This window comes from Mauremys reevesii, linkage group 4 (assembly GCF_016161935.1).
Source record: "Mauremys reevesii isolate NIE-2019 linkage group 4, ASM1616193v1, whole genome shotgun sequence".
Lineage (NCBI taxonomy): Eukaryota > Metazoa > Chordata > Testudines > Geoemydidae > Mauremys > Mauremys reevesii.
Window position 1 is genome coordinate 54,355,981 of NC_052626.1, and position 13,441 is coordinate 54,369,421.

At 39.0% G+C, this 13,441-nt stretch overlaps 1 long non-coding RNA gene across 1 annotated transcript; it reads left to right on the top strand.

The window, feature by feature from the left end:
• The first annotated feature begins 2,982 nt into the window (after positions 1-2,982).
• Positions 2,983-11,546, top strand: LOC120402937. Its single transcript, XR_005597370.1, has 3 exons — positions 2,983-3,118; positions 9,638-9,705; positions 10,989-11,546. It is a non-coding gene; the product is annotated as an uncharacterized LOC120402937 (long non-coding RNA).
• Positions 11,547-13,441: the final 1,895 nt, after the last annotated feature.

Below are 13,441 nucleotides of genomic sequence, written 5' to 3' on the forward strand. Positions count from 1 at the left end.
AGAAGGCCTGAGAGACCCCCGGTAGAAAAGACTGGGAATATGGACTTGATGGAAACCAGTGGGCTTTACATGGGGATAATCTTGTTATTTTAATAAATCCAGCCCTAAAGAGGAATGTGACTAAAGGGGAGAAGAGTTATTTGGTTGCTTGATTTAAGGGGCCTGAGTTGAAGAACAGGGAAATTGAGGCAGGGTGCCTGCAGAGTGACCATCCAGGCCACAAAGGGGTGCTTGGGAGGCAGCTGGTCTGTTCACCAACCTCAAGTGCTCTCTGCAGAGAACTCTTTTTCTCTGTGTGCTGTGTTCTTGGAAGAAACAACGTGTGTGTGTGTGTGTGTGTGTGTGTGTGTGTGTGTGTGTGTGTGTGTGTGTGTGTGTGTGTGTGTGTGTGTGTGTGTGTGTGTGTGTAAAAGAAATCTGCACTTTCCATATCACCACTATACCACCCTGGATAATGCCAATGGGATCCATAGATGAAATGTTTGACTAGCTCCAAAGACCCAAGAAAATAGCAGACACGTTTAATCTGCTTTCATAAGACTTCCAAAGGAAAAAAAAATCTTTGTCACTAAATCCATGGGGATGCAAATTAGGATAACTGCATGTGCAAGGCCTCACATTTTTTGAAAACAAACAATTGATTTCTTTAATCTTCTCATGAAGATGTTGATCATTAATGTGTTCTGACATACCATCTGCGTTTGTGGATAAAACCATCAAGCAATTCCAGTCAGATTTGACAGCAGTAATATTGCTAGACATTTAGATTATAGACATATTGGAAAATCTTACTGTAAGTATGGCAGAAATGACTGTGCTGGAAAAATAACATTTAAATGGTTGCATGCCAGTATTGACATTTGAAGATATAAATGAAACTTTATGAAGGGACTGAATTTGCTGAAAACTACAAGTTAGTTGAATTCCAACAATGGCAGATTAGTTCCATGCAGTAAGAGAGTTCATGGCTCCTGAAATTCTGAACCAGGTTGCTGCCTAACCATATAAGCACCCAAATTTACTCAGTACCTAAGTGTTTGCAGTAAAAGTTCCCTAGCTGCCTATGTTCCTGCCTCTGGGCAAGGGCATTGCTGCCTCCGTCTACTGGGTGGGGTACCCATCTCCTACCTAAGCCTCAGCATGATTCACAAGCCAGTGAAGATAGGCATTCAGCTCATCTAAGTCACCTGCAGAGGCCCGGTCTGGTAGACACTCAGCACCTGCCTATTGGATGGGCTCCTCAGGCAAGTTCACACAAAACAACTTGGGGAGTTCCCTTATAACCTTTAGCTTAGGGTACTCAACCAGGATGTGGAAGACCCCCTCCAGACCTCCTCCCACCAATTCATATCCTTCCTGCTGAGTAGGAGAAGGGATATGAACAGTGAGATGCCAACTCTCAGATGCATGCTGTAACCACCAGGCTATACAGTCATTCTATCTTTGTCAATGGCCCACTTAATATTTAATTATTCAATAACTTAATTAAAGTTGAACAACTTCAATAGGAGAGATTGAGGGATAGCTACATCAGACTCTTCCAGCGTCTAGTGCAGGGGTCAGCAACCTCTGGCAGGCGGCTTGCCAGGGTAAGCACCCTGGTGGGCCAGGCCTGTTTGTTTACCTGCCGCATTGGCCAGTTCAGCCAATCGCGGCTCCCACTGGCTGCAGTTCATTGTCCCAGGCCAATGGGGGTGGCGGGAAGCTGCAGCCAGCACATCCCTTGCCTGCGCCACTTCCTGCCACCCCCATTGGCAGGTTCGGCCGACCACGGCTCCCAATGTCCACATCTAGGTCTAACACTCCTGCATGCTACATGCCTTCTTGTTCTAAAAAAAGCAACTTGACTGATTGGATGAGGACAAGAGTCTTTCATAGTCTCTCTTCTTCAGCCAGTCCATAAGTGGATTTCCATCTTCAAAAGCTTTGGTTGTATAACAGGGAATTTCAAATCCACTATTGACTGCTCAGGTGACCTCTCAAAAGTATCTACAATCTTTCTTAAAAAAAACCCTTTTCCTCTATTATTTTCAGTGTATACTACAGCTATAAAAAATGGCTCTCATCTCAGACTCTGGGTGCCCTTAACAACTTCTTTAAAAACATAGCCTAAATAAATAAGGCCAAGTCATCAGCTGGGAAATCAGCATAGCTCCTCTGACATCTGGGGAGTTAAGCCAACTTACAACAGCTGAGGATCTGTCTCATAGCCTAACATATCACTCAGATCACAATATTAGCAACTTTTTCATTCCCATTATGGGTTAGCTATCATTGCTAAACAGGCATCTGGCTTCTTTATCTAATGCTAAGACTTTTAGATGATTCCCTAAAGGTGTATTAGAGAAACATGAAATCAAAGCTGTTTGAATTCTATAAAGAACTCATTCAGACCATGACCCATGGCAACAAGGCTCAATGAGCTCTGGCTATAGTTTAAACACATACCTCTTAAATTTGAGGGGAGAGGAATTCTATTTCATGGGATTTAGGAAACAAAGCATGCATGTTATATTTTAAGGTATTTCTTTAATTTCTGTGATGGAATTCACCCCTGTATTCACACCCTAAACACTATTGTAATAATTGCTGTACAAAGTATGCCTTGTAAGATATCATTTGAAAAGCTCACAATTTGCTGCTAAAATATGTGTGGCAACATTGTATGTGAAGTTACAAAATTCCCCTGTATGACATTCCAAAGCCCATAGCCCTGCCCAGGCAGAAGTCAGGTCTGTCCTAAACAAAGGAAGGAATGTGAGCTTGCCTTAATTTTCATTTAAGCAGTAAACTGAGCCATCAAGCAGGGAGGGAAAACAAAGGAAGTTCAAATAGGTGGGGGAAAAAACAGCAGGAAACATCCTTCCATATAGCCTCTATCTCCTGGGTCTCTGCTGGAAATGTTTTTCAAGAGGAGGACTGAAACTATAAAACGGAGGGGTGAACATCCCAAGGGTACCCTTCTCTCCCCTTCCTCCCCTCCTCATTCTCTGTACCTGAGGAAACAGCCATTGGACTTTGGGGAAGGGGTCCTAACCTGAAGAGTTTGGTCAGTAACCTTGCTGGAAGCTTGTGAGAAGCTGCTTTACAACTCAGATTGTTTCTTAAGTAGATACTAGTGAGTGTTTTACCTTTATTTTTCTTGTAATAATTTCTGACTTTTATGCCTTAAAATTTACCTCTTTGTAGTTAATAAACTTGTTTTACTGTTGTAGCTAATCTAGTATTTTATTTAATCCAAGTTGAAGTAACTATTTAAGGTAATAATATGGCCTATTATCCCCTTAAAGAAATAATGGACTTAATACTTTTGTACTGTCCAGGAGAGGGTTGGGCAGTACAGTATGTACATTTCTGTGGGGGTGTTGTGGTCACCCTGCAGTATAACTAAGGCAAGCAAGAACAAGGGTGTAGCTGGCAGGTTGCAGTTATACGCAGACACTCAGGGTGTGGCTTGCATGCTAAAAGACTGTTTGTGAACAGTCCAGGTGGGAACTATTACAGCAAGGCATTGTAAAGCACCTAAGGTTGCAGGGCAGGGGTGACACAGTGCCCCCTCCCCATCTAGTTTGGATTGTATCCCTGGTATGTTGCAACCTCCTCAATGGCTGATATTGTCTTCTACTAAATAATCTCTTGTTTATTGTGATGTTGCAGTGTGTAATGAGCTCTTAACAATGATATAAATAATGACATATAACGCTGAAATATTCAACTTTGATGTCATGGCACAGCTAACTTTCCTCTTGCACTGAATTTGACATTCCCAATTTAGAACCTAATCCTATGAACAGTACTTGCTAGTACAAATAGTTCCTCTGTAAATTCTATACCGAGTAGTGTTTGGAGTATCAAACTCTTAATTTGTTCTTCTAAAAGGCAAGTATATTTTTCTTATTCCTTTACTTTTAAGCAAAGGCAAATAAGATTAATTTAGGAACCAGTTCTCCCACCCTTATTCACACCGAATGGTACATAGGAATTGCCTTACTGGAACACACTGACAGTCCATCAGTTCAGCATCCTGTCTCTGTCGGTGGCCAGCACCAGATGCCACTGAAGAAGGTGCAAGTATCCCACAGACATCAGATATAGGATAATCTGCCCCCATGAAGGTCTCATCCTAACTCCTAATACTTTAAACCTGGCATAAGCTTTGAAGCATGAGGTTTTTGTAGACCTTCCAAAACTCTTTGCCTTAGCTATTATAATTCTGCTTTTCCTTCTTATCCATATAAACATTCAGTCCATCTTTAAATTTCAGAATAGAACTACACTTGTCATGGTGTTTAGAATGCAGACACTGCCTCGCCGACTAGAAGAGATATAAATAGCAGTGTAGACAGTGATGCACTGCTTAGGCAAGTAGACAAACCCTAGGGTATATACCCTACATAGCTCTCTACATGGCCAAGCAGTACCTCCCACATCTATACTGATATTTTTAGCAATATAATGTCCCTCTTCCTCCTGCCTGCTAGAGCTTTCACTTCCATTTGTAGCTACATGCCACAGTGAGTGTGGATGCAGCCTGGCTTTCACTGCAGCATGTAGTTATACGTACCCTAACCATTGTCACAAACATAGACAAGGCCTTATTAAGTTTTTGGCCTCAATGACATCTTGAGGCAGTGAGTCCCACAGCCTAATTTTGTGCTGAGTGAAAAAAAAAATCCTTTTATCACTTTATTTTAGTTTTATTGAATGCCCTTTACTTTTGTGAAGCAGAGAGAATAGAAGCTCCCAAGGTATCTCCTCTATGCTAATCATTATAGTAGGTAACTTGATTGTATCCATTCTTAATCTTCTCCTTTTCAAGTTAAACAATTCCAGTCTTTTCTGTCTCTCTTCAGAAGAGTTTGCCTATGTCTCAAATTATTATTGTTGCCCTTCTCTGCACACCCTTTAATTCTGCAATATCCTTTTAGAGATGGGGTAACCAGTACTTCACACAGTATTTGAGATGACGTAGTACCATCAATTTGTATTAAGGCATTCTAATATTTTCATACTATTCTCCACCTCATTCCTTACACATCCTAACATCATATTTGCTTTATCAGACTGCAGGTACACTTTGAACAGAAGTCTTTATTGAGTTGTCTAGTGATGCCGAGGTCCTTTTCCTGATATAGTTAATTTAGAAGCCTATAATGTATAGGAATATTTCAATTTTTTAAATTGAATTTTATCTACCATCATGTGGTCCATTCACCTAGCATGGTTAAATCCCTCTGAAGCTCCTCTCGGTCTTCCTTGGACTTTAGTAACCCAAATAACTTTGTCATTTGCAAATGTTGCTGCCTCACTACTCATCCACCTTTCCACATCACAAAATAATATATTAAACAACATGGGAGCTACCATGGAACTTTGAGGCATCCTGTTAACCTTTTTTCATTATTAAAATTGGCCATTTATTCCTACTCTTTCTTTCCTATCTCTTAGCCAGTTCTTGATCATGATGATATTTTCTCTTTCATGCCATCAGTATTTAGTATCTTTAGTAGCCTCTTGTAAGGGACCTTGTCTTTTTGAAAGTCTAAATAAATTATTTCAACGGATTCTCCTTTATTCATTATTTTACTGATACATTAAAAAAAAGTCTAATAGATTAATAAGACATGTTTTGCATTAACAGAAATTGTGCCGGTTAAACCCCAATTATATCATCTATTTTTAATTATAATTTCAACCAATTTACCAGGTATAGAATTGAGATTTATTGCTCTGTTATTCCCTGGACCACCCTTAGAGTCTTTTAAAATATAGATACAATATTTGCTACCTTCTCATCTTTTGGCATAGTAGCTGGTTTTAATTAATATCTAACTCAGAGCCTTAGTCATACTGGTGAAGGGTCACTTAAAATTAATAATCTCATTGACTTTAATGTGACTACTCACATGAGTAACTACACACCAAGGTAACTAAGGGTGCACAGTCTGGCCCTGTTTGGCTATTCCCATTTGGGCAGATTTTGAGTAGCATACATTGAGTAATACCTTACTATGTGAACATACTCTCTGGTATCAATAGAACTGCTACAGCATAACATAATACTTAGTATAAGAGGATCAGAATCTGGCCCTTTGAAATAAATGGGACCATTCACCAAGTAAGATACTTCTCAATATGAGTAAGGGTAGCAGAATTAGGCCCTCAGATTGCATCTCCATGTTAATCTTATATAGTGACTACTGTGCAATTTAATTTAATGTTTGGGTCTATCTGACCCCAAAGTGAATAATAAAAAAAAGTACATAAAATTTTCATGCCAAACCTGTGCCTCTTCATACATTTAAGTGGTTTCAATGAGATGAGGTTAATCTTTCCACACTAGTTTTTATCACCTACCTGTTGTGGGCTTTGTGTAGCAAAAAAAGTCACTAAAAAGATAATGGGGTCAGTGAGACCCCCCCTCAATGTTAGTCAATGGGGAAAATGAAAGTACTACACTTCCAAGGTCTTTGTGGTTTTAGTGTAGCAAAAAGTAATTCAAAAGGTATTGAGGCCAGCTAGCTGCGAAATTAATTATTCCAGTATCAGATTGTTTTTATTTTGAGGCAGCAGTTATGATACAATTATACTAATCTTTCAGCATTGCTTTTATCATCATAGTTTCAGTTGTTTTGGGTTTTTTTTTAAATGCACCAATAGAGTCTTGGGGGGTCTGCAAGATCCCACATAACATTTGCCTCAAGTATCCTCACAAGTGTCCAGCAAATTGAGTTTCTTTGAAGATAACACTGTCAAATTGATTTACTGTGAAGCCTACACTTGCTAGGAAGAGTTTCTGGGAAGCAACAATTGTCAGATACATTTTCTGGCAGGCCCACACACTTGACAGATACTGTTGCTAGGGCAAAGACTCACAATTGCATGGCACACACACATTGCATATCTAATGCATATATTGTTTGGCTTTTGTTGAATCACATGTAGCATAAAAAATATTTGCATAGGAGATGGATGTTGCTCAGGGACCTGGATATAGAAATGGTGAAACCCCTGGTGCAGGAAAGGAAAATTGTTGTCTTGCCTCAGACTTCTAGGGAAGAAGCATCTAATGTGCTGGGTACTGATCGAGAGCCTAAGAAACAGGGAAGATCTGTTCCAGAGACCAAGATAGAAAAGCATTGAAAATGTGCTAAGTGTAAAACTTTGCATGTTCAGAACATGCACGTATTTGCTCCATTTGTTCAAAGTAGTAGGCCATTTACTTTCACTTTGCTGTGTCTGTGCCTTTTAGGTTGTTGCTGTAACTATCTGTTTTCATTGTCTAAGTATGGGGTCAGCTAGACCCGGCACCTGTATAGTGTGTAGCTTTTTAAAAAATGCGTTTGACCACGGGGTCAGTTAGACCCAATGGTGAGCTGGAGCAGGTTCCCACAGGTTCTCAAGAACTGGTTGCTAAAATTAGACCTCCGTGGAGAACCGGTTGTTAAAGGGCCGGGGGTGGGCAAAGAACTCCAGTCCACGGGCCGGACCATTCTGTTGCTCCCAGGATTCCCAGCTGGGGAGGCTGAGGCTCCCCCAGCCCTTCCCCCGCTTCCCCCCGAGCTGCAGCGTGGCCAGCCGCCGGCACCAGCTGGGCAGCTCAGCTGAGCTCTGGAGTCGTCCTGCTGCCGCTTTTTGAATGGCCCAGCAAGGTGTGTGTGGGGGGCCTGCTGCAAGCTCCAGGGCTGGCCAGAGGGGAGGAGAGGGGGCAAGTTGGGCAATTGGCCTAGGCCCTGCAGGGGCCCCTGGCCCCATGAGGATGCCTCCCCCGGCCCCTCCCCTGCTCCTCCCCCTTAAATCAGAACTTTTTATAGGGAACCGGTTGTTAAGATTTTGACAGCTCATCACTGGTTAGACCCCAACATGAGTACTGTGTAGTGTGTCTGAACCTAGGAAAGTTTTAACTTGTTCATCGTTTTATAGTTCACCAGCTACAATAAAATCAGTTCCCAATGCATCCCATGTGGTTTTCCCCCAATTTTGACATATTAGGAGTCTCCAGAATCACAATATGGAAACAGATGGATGATTTTCATTCCAATAGGAGGGTTAAGAAATGAGACACTCTGTTCAAAGCTGGATACCAACAGATGAAGGGAAAGTCTCTTTACTGAGACACTGGCCTTTGAAGTTTGTTCATCTGAGAGAAATCCCGGTCCAGAACCATATTTACATTTGTTATGCAAGTAATACTGCAAGAGGGCTTACAAGTGTAGGAGAGAGAGGGAACATATGGAGAGGCTGGCAGATATGGATTCCCTGGTGTGGTGGTTAGATTCCTTGCTCTGAAAAGGCAAGCTTTTAAAATTCATAGGAAAAACCATAAAATGCACAACCAGTATGCCAAGCAGTACTGTATTTAAAGAAGAATTATAATTATGAAAGGGAATCAAATACTTTAACATCTAATACAGTTTTAGGCTTTAAATAATTATATGCTAGTCAAACAGTAAAAGTTGAATTAATTTTCAGAACTGTCACACACTGTATGTCATCAAATCTAATGAGTTCCTTTGTATACTTTTGTATTAAATACCTGGGCTTTTCCCCTCTCAATTATTTATCACTTGCCATAGCATCCTCTCTTTTACAGACAGCAAGAACTTACAGTTTCACAGTGACATCAGTTGGTATAAGTTTCTGTAGTGTAAACCTGTGATCCTGATCCAAAGCCCACTTGAAGTTAATAGGAGTCTTTGCACTAATCAGTGATCTTTGGATCAGATTTCTGGTGCTGATCCAGCAATGTACTAAAACACATGATTAAATTCAAGCACCAGAGTAGTCTTGTTCAAATCATTGGGACTATTAAGGTGCTTAAAATTAAGCCTACATGAGTATTATTGTTCTAAGATGAATTTACAAGTGCAGAATTCACAATTTAAGTATGTTTAACTGTCCTATTTTGCTTTACAATGTCACTCAGCTCTTTGGAATTTTCTGTATTATTATTTTAAGATGGTTTAACAGAAAATATTAAATAGGTAAAGTTACCACATTGCCCAGGAGAAGAGGAACTGTATATGAATCAAGAGATATAACTAGGAACAAGAGGAGAAATAAAACAAGGGAAATTAGAAAATGCGGATACTGGGGGAAATTCCATAAATATAAGATCTACCAGATTCTAGAATAAAGGGTAGGCCCACCATTGCTTGTGACTTTCAAAACTAGAAATAATTTAGTAAGTGTACAATAGGGTGGAGTTGAATGGCCAGATAGCCTAATGTAACTTCTTACTTTCTATAATCTTTGTGCTTTCTTTGGAGATTTCACACCAGGTCAATATTATGGGTACCACCACTTTTTTTTCCTATGCCCCACTATAGCCTCAAATTTTATGAACTAACCAAATCAGGCATTCTCTACTCTTATTACCTTTTATTATTTACATAAATGCTGAACTATGAAAAGCTATGACAGTAAGAAAATTAACTAAAGGAATTTCACATCATTTTATGTCTTATGTTCTACTAAATTTTTCTTGAGCTCCATATTTGGTCCCTGTCCGGCTGGAAGACTAATAATGTGTCATCTTTAACATACCCAGAATGCTATAGGTTTTATTTTAGAATGCTTTTTTTCAAAATTGTTTGGAATTAATTTGGTCAGATGCCTCTTCTCTTCTATTCTACAGAAGTTACTACAGTGAAGAGAGTACTATAGAATCTGAGCACCTGAATCTGAGCACCTTCTAAAAGTGCAGTTAAGTGATGTGCCTAACATCTGTCATGTGTGGTTCATTCTCTCTCTCATTCTCACCCCAAGGGGGAAATTGTGTGTGCAACGTAGTGTTATGTGCATGTGTATTATGCTAGGTTTTAATTATATGCTCTCGTGTTATTTTTCCACAGGACTGCAGTCTAAATAGTGCATTAATCAGAATCTGAAACAATGTATAGTGAACTCTTGGAATTCTCCAAGCCTCAATGCATCTTTAACACATTATTCACATAAATCAACCTAATCCCAAAGCATATGGTCCCAGATGGAAAGGAAAGGGTAAAATTGGTTTTCCTCCCTATCTCTCCCTTTGTCAAATAATAAAACCCATAATATTTAAGACACAAGGGATCTAGCTATCCAATTTAAATATTTACAGGGTGCCTATTATTTTGGTATAAGTGCCAAGGAAAGGGCAAGTAAAAGTGGTAGCTTTAGTTCTGAACATTTTAAAGCTGAGAATCTTTGCTATTTTTTGCAATTATTCTTATTAATAAAGTAACATTGATTTATCTAAGCTAGAATATGTGCTTTGTAATATCAAACATAATATAAAGACGATCTAATAGCAGAAACATGGATAATGACTTTATTTTGAATGCCAGTTAAGTGCGGTTTGTTTGCTTGTTTTGTTTTAAACAAAAATTAACTTATTTTATTTTTCAGCAGCAAACAATCTCGCCTCTTTGGAATAGCTTCATAAACAATCTATATTATACTGTTCCAGACCACAGTAAACATTTGCTAAAATGAAAACAGCCTTAGCTTTCCATAAAATAAATATTAATAACTTATATTTAATTCCATCTGTTGGTAGAAACTGGTGAATATTAAAACTAGCTTTTTTGAAAGCAAAAGCTCCCTCATCTCTAGTGGGTGCAGCAATTTCATACAGAATGTGTCTGGATCCTAGATGGTTTGTCTTTCTCGCAAGTAGTGACCTACTGTAGGAAAGGAACTCCATCTTTAAATCCACAGGTAAATAAGATTAAACTTTCCCTATGAGTTTGCAATAAATTTTTAACCTAGGCTGAAAAGGCCATCTGACCCCGAATCTCATCTAAGCTCCCAACATCTGAACTCACATAAACATGTTCCAGTCTGTGTTGGGTGGAAAGATGGGTGAAGCTTGTCAAACTCACTTCAAACCAAACTTGGAAGCATTTGCACAGCTCTAATATTTTTATTCTGTAATCGTATTGCAAATTGAATATAATCACCATTATATAAAAATTATAATATAATTTTTTTATTGTTGGCAGCAGATAAGGAGGGCATTCAAAAACTATTGGGCCAGATTGCCACCTACTACAAGATGTATGAAAGATCACAACCATCCAGGTGGAGCTCCCTTATCCTTAGCAGCATGGCTCCACTAGCCTACAGCACCTATTCCAGCTACAATATCCTTAGCATATGTAATGTGGCATGTCACTTCACCATTTATACAGTTGCCTCTCTGTATAAAAGTGAATGAAACTTATGTTCAAATTTGCTCTGGAAAACTGTACATATGGCAAAGCTCAAGTGAAAATCTTACCAAGTGCCAATAACACTAAGTCCTGGACTATGGGAAATATATATCTATTACCTGGCTTGCTTGTTTGTCTGCATGCCAAGAAGCCTGAACGTACATCCCATAATGTTTGGATGCATTGCAAACAAATGTCAAAGCAAGCATTATACCCTCTGCTAATGTACGTTTTCAGGTCAACAATGTGATGTTTGAAAAGATTAATCCCTTGCTGAGTAATATTCATCTGAATGCTTTTAAATGTTGGTTTATATGCAGATAGTGAGATATGTACCACAAACACAGCTGTTAGAGGAAAATATATTCCACAGGTCCTACAGTGAGGATCTCTGATATTCAAATAAATATTTTTAAAAAGTTTTGATGTTGTTGTGAAGGCCTTCAATTTTCATCTATGGAGGAAAAAAACTGTCTTCCTGTTTGATGGACCATTTCTCTGAGATGAGTGAAAAGGAATTCTGGCTATCTGCAAAGAGAACAGAGGAACTCTTTCTGCCTTTTGATGTGCCATACATTGTATGGAGAAGGGTACGGGGAGGAAGCTTTTGCTATCCAGCCCTCTTTCATTCCCTGAAGCAGTTGGAGATTTTCTTCTTCTGTCACCACTCTTATCAGCATGAATGTACACATATCAGCACTCTGACAAAAACAACAGAGAGATGCATACTACCTGCCAATCCTACAATCTTCTTGTCCAGTCTAATAATTACCAGATATTTCACAGATCAGCAGTCTAATCCAGGTATTTCTATCATACTACTTTATTATCTCTTGCTGCAGGGTGTGAGTTTACAATATAGTATTGCTATAGTTTTTGATACTTTATTACTTGCTTCCATTTTTGGCCTATTTCAAGTGTGATGTGTGTCAGTAGGGTGCTTACACTGCAGTTCTCATTCAAAGAGTAATACACCACTATTGACAGGCCTATCTGGTAGTGCATAGCTTTTATGCTGAGTTTCTTTTCTTCCCCTTTTCCTTTAAAAGATTTTTCTCTTTTGCTTTTGGTGAATTAAAGTTTCATTACTGGGAAGGCAGTGGCAGCTTCACATAGCAGAGTTAAAAATAATTTTGGTAAGCAAATAATTCAGTTGTGTGCATTCCAGAGACCGGGGAAAAGCTCATTGTGCTGTAGAATGTAATTGTCGTTACATTTTTGAACCCTATTATTTAAATGTTGCATTTAAAAAAAACTAAACATTTCCACCCCCTCTCTTCTAGAACCTACAGTATTTACTTAATTTGCTTTTAAAAGAGAGGACGCAATCTCAGATTGGAACATAACATTTTCTTTTAAGATGCTTCAGTTCCCGATTTGGCTCAGCAGATTCATAATGCTTGCATCATCTTTCACCTGTTGGTCACAGTATGGCCAGCTGAATAATATTCACAAATAATGTATCAAATGACTTTTTTCAGTGGTCCCCCCCCAAAGTATTCCTAATATGAATCTAGAATCGGGAAAGTATAGTAAAACTAATTACAGTAGGCAGTTTAAAGAGGCTTGATCCATTGCTCACTGAAGTGATTGGAAAGACTCCCATTGGTTTCAGTGGATTATGGATGAGGCACTTAGTGAAGATCAAAGCTCATCTTGTAAGGTATATACCAAGCCATTACCAAGAGCTATTGCCACCTGATGGCTGCTTTCCACCTAGATGTGCATGTGCTGGTAGTTACATGCATAGATAAATACACACAAATCTGGGGTGATAAAGCAGTTGTCAGAGGGCAAACACATTCATTTTTGGGCGCAGATCCTCAGTTGACTTCAATGGACCTGTGCCAATTTACATCAGCTGAGGATCTTTACAAGTTGAGCTGCACTCTTTACCACTTGAACTGCCTACTTTAGAGTTTGTCTATACTTTACTAAAAAACGTTCATATTTCAGCAGCTGAATTTTCAGAGTATTTTGTTGTTACATGCAAAATTTTGTTCAACAAGAGAATTGTGTAAAGCATGTTATCTGTTAATTAATTTGCATAATTTACTGGCTAAACTACATATTTAGCTTATTGACCTGAGCATGCTTTATTGCTCCCTCTCTTATACAGATACTTTAATAATGAATGCAATGTACATCTCATTAACTTTACTTACTGTAATATAATCTTTGGTGTTTATATTTACTGATCTGGGTATTCTCAGACTAATTTAGTTTTCCTTCCTACTGCACTTATT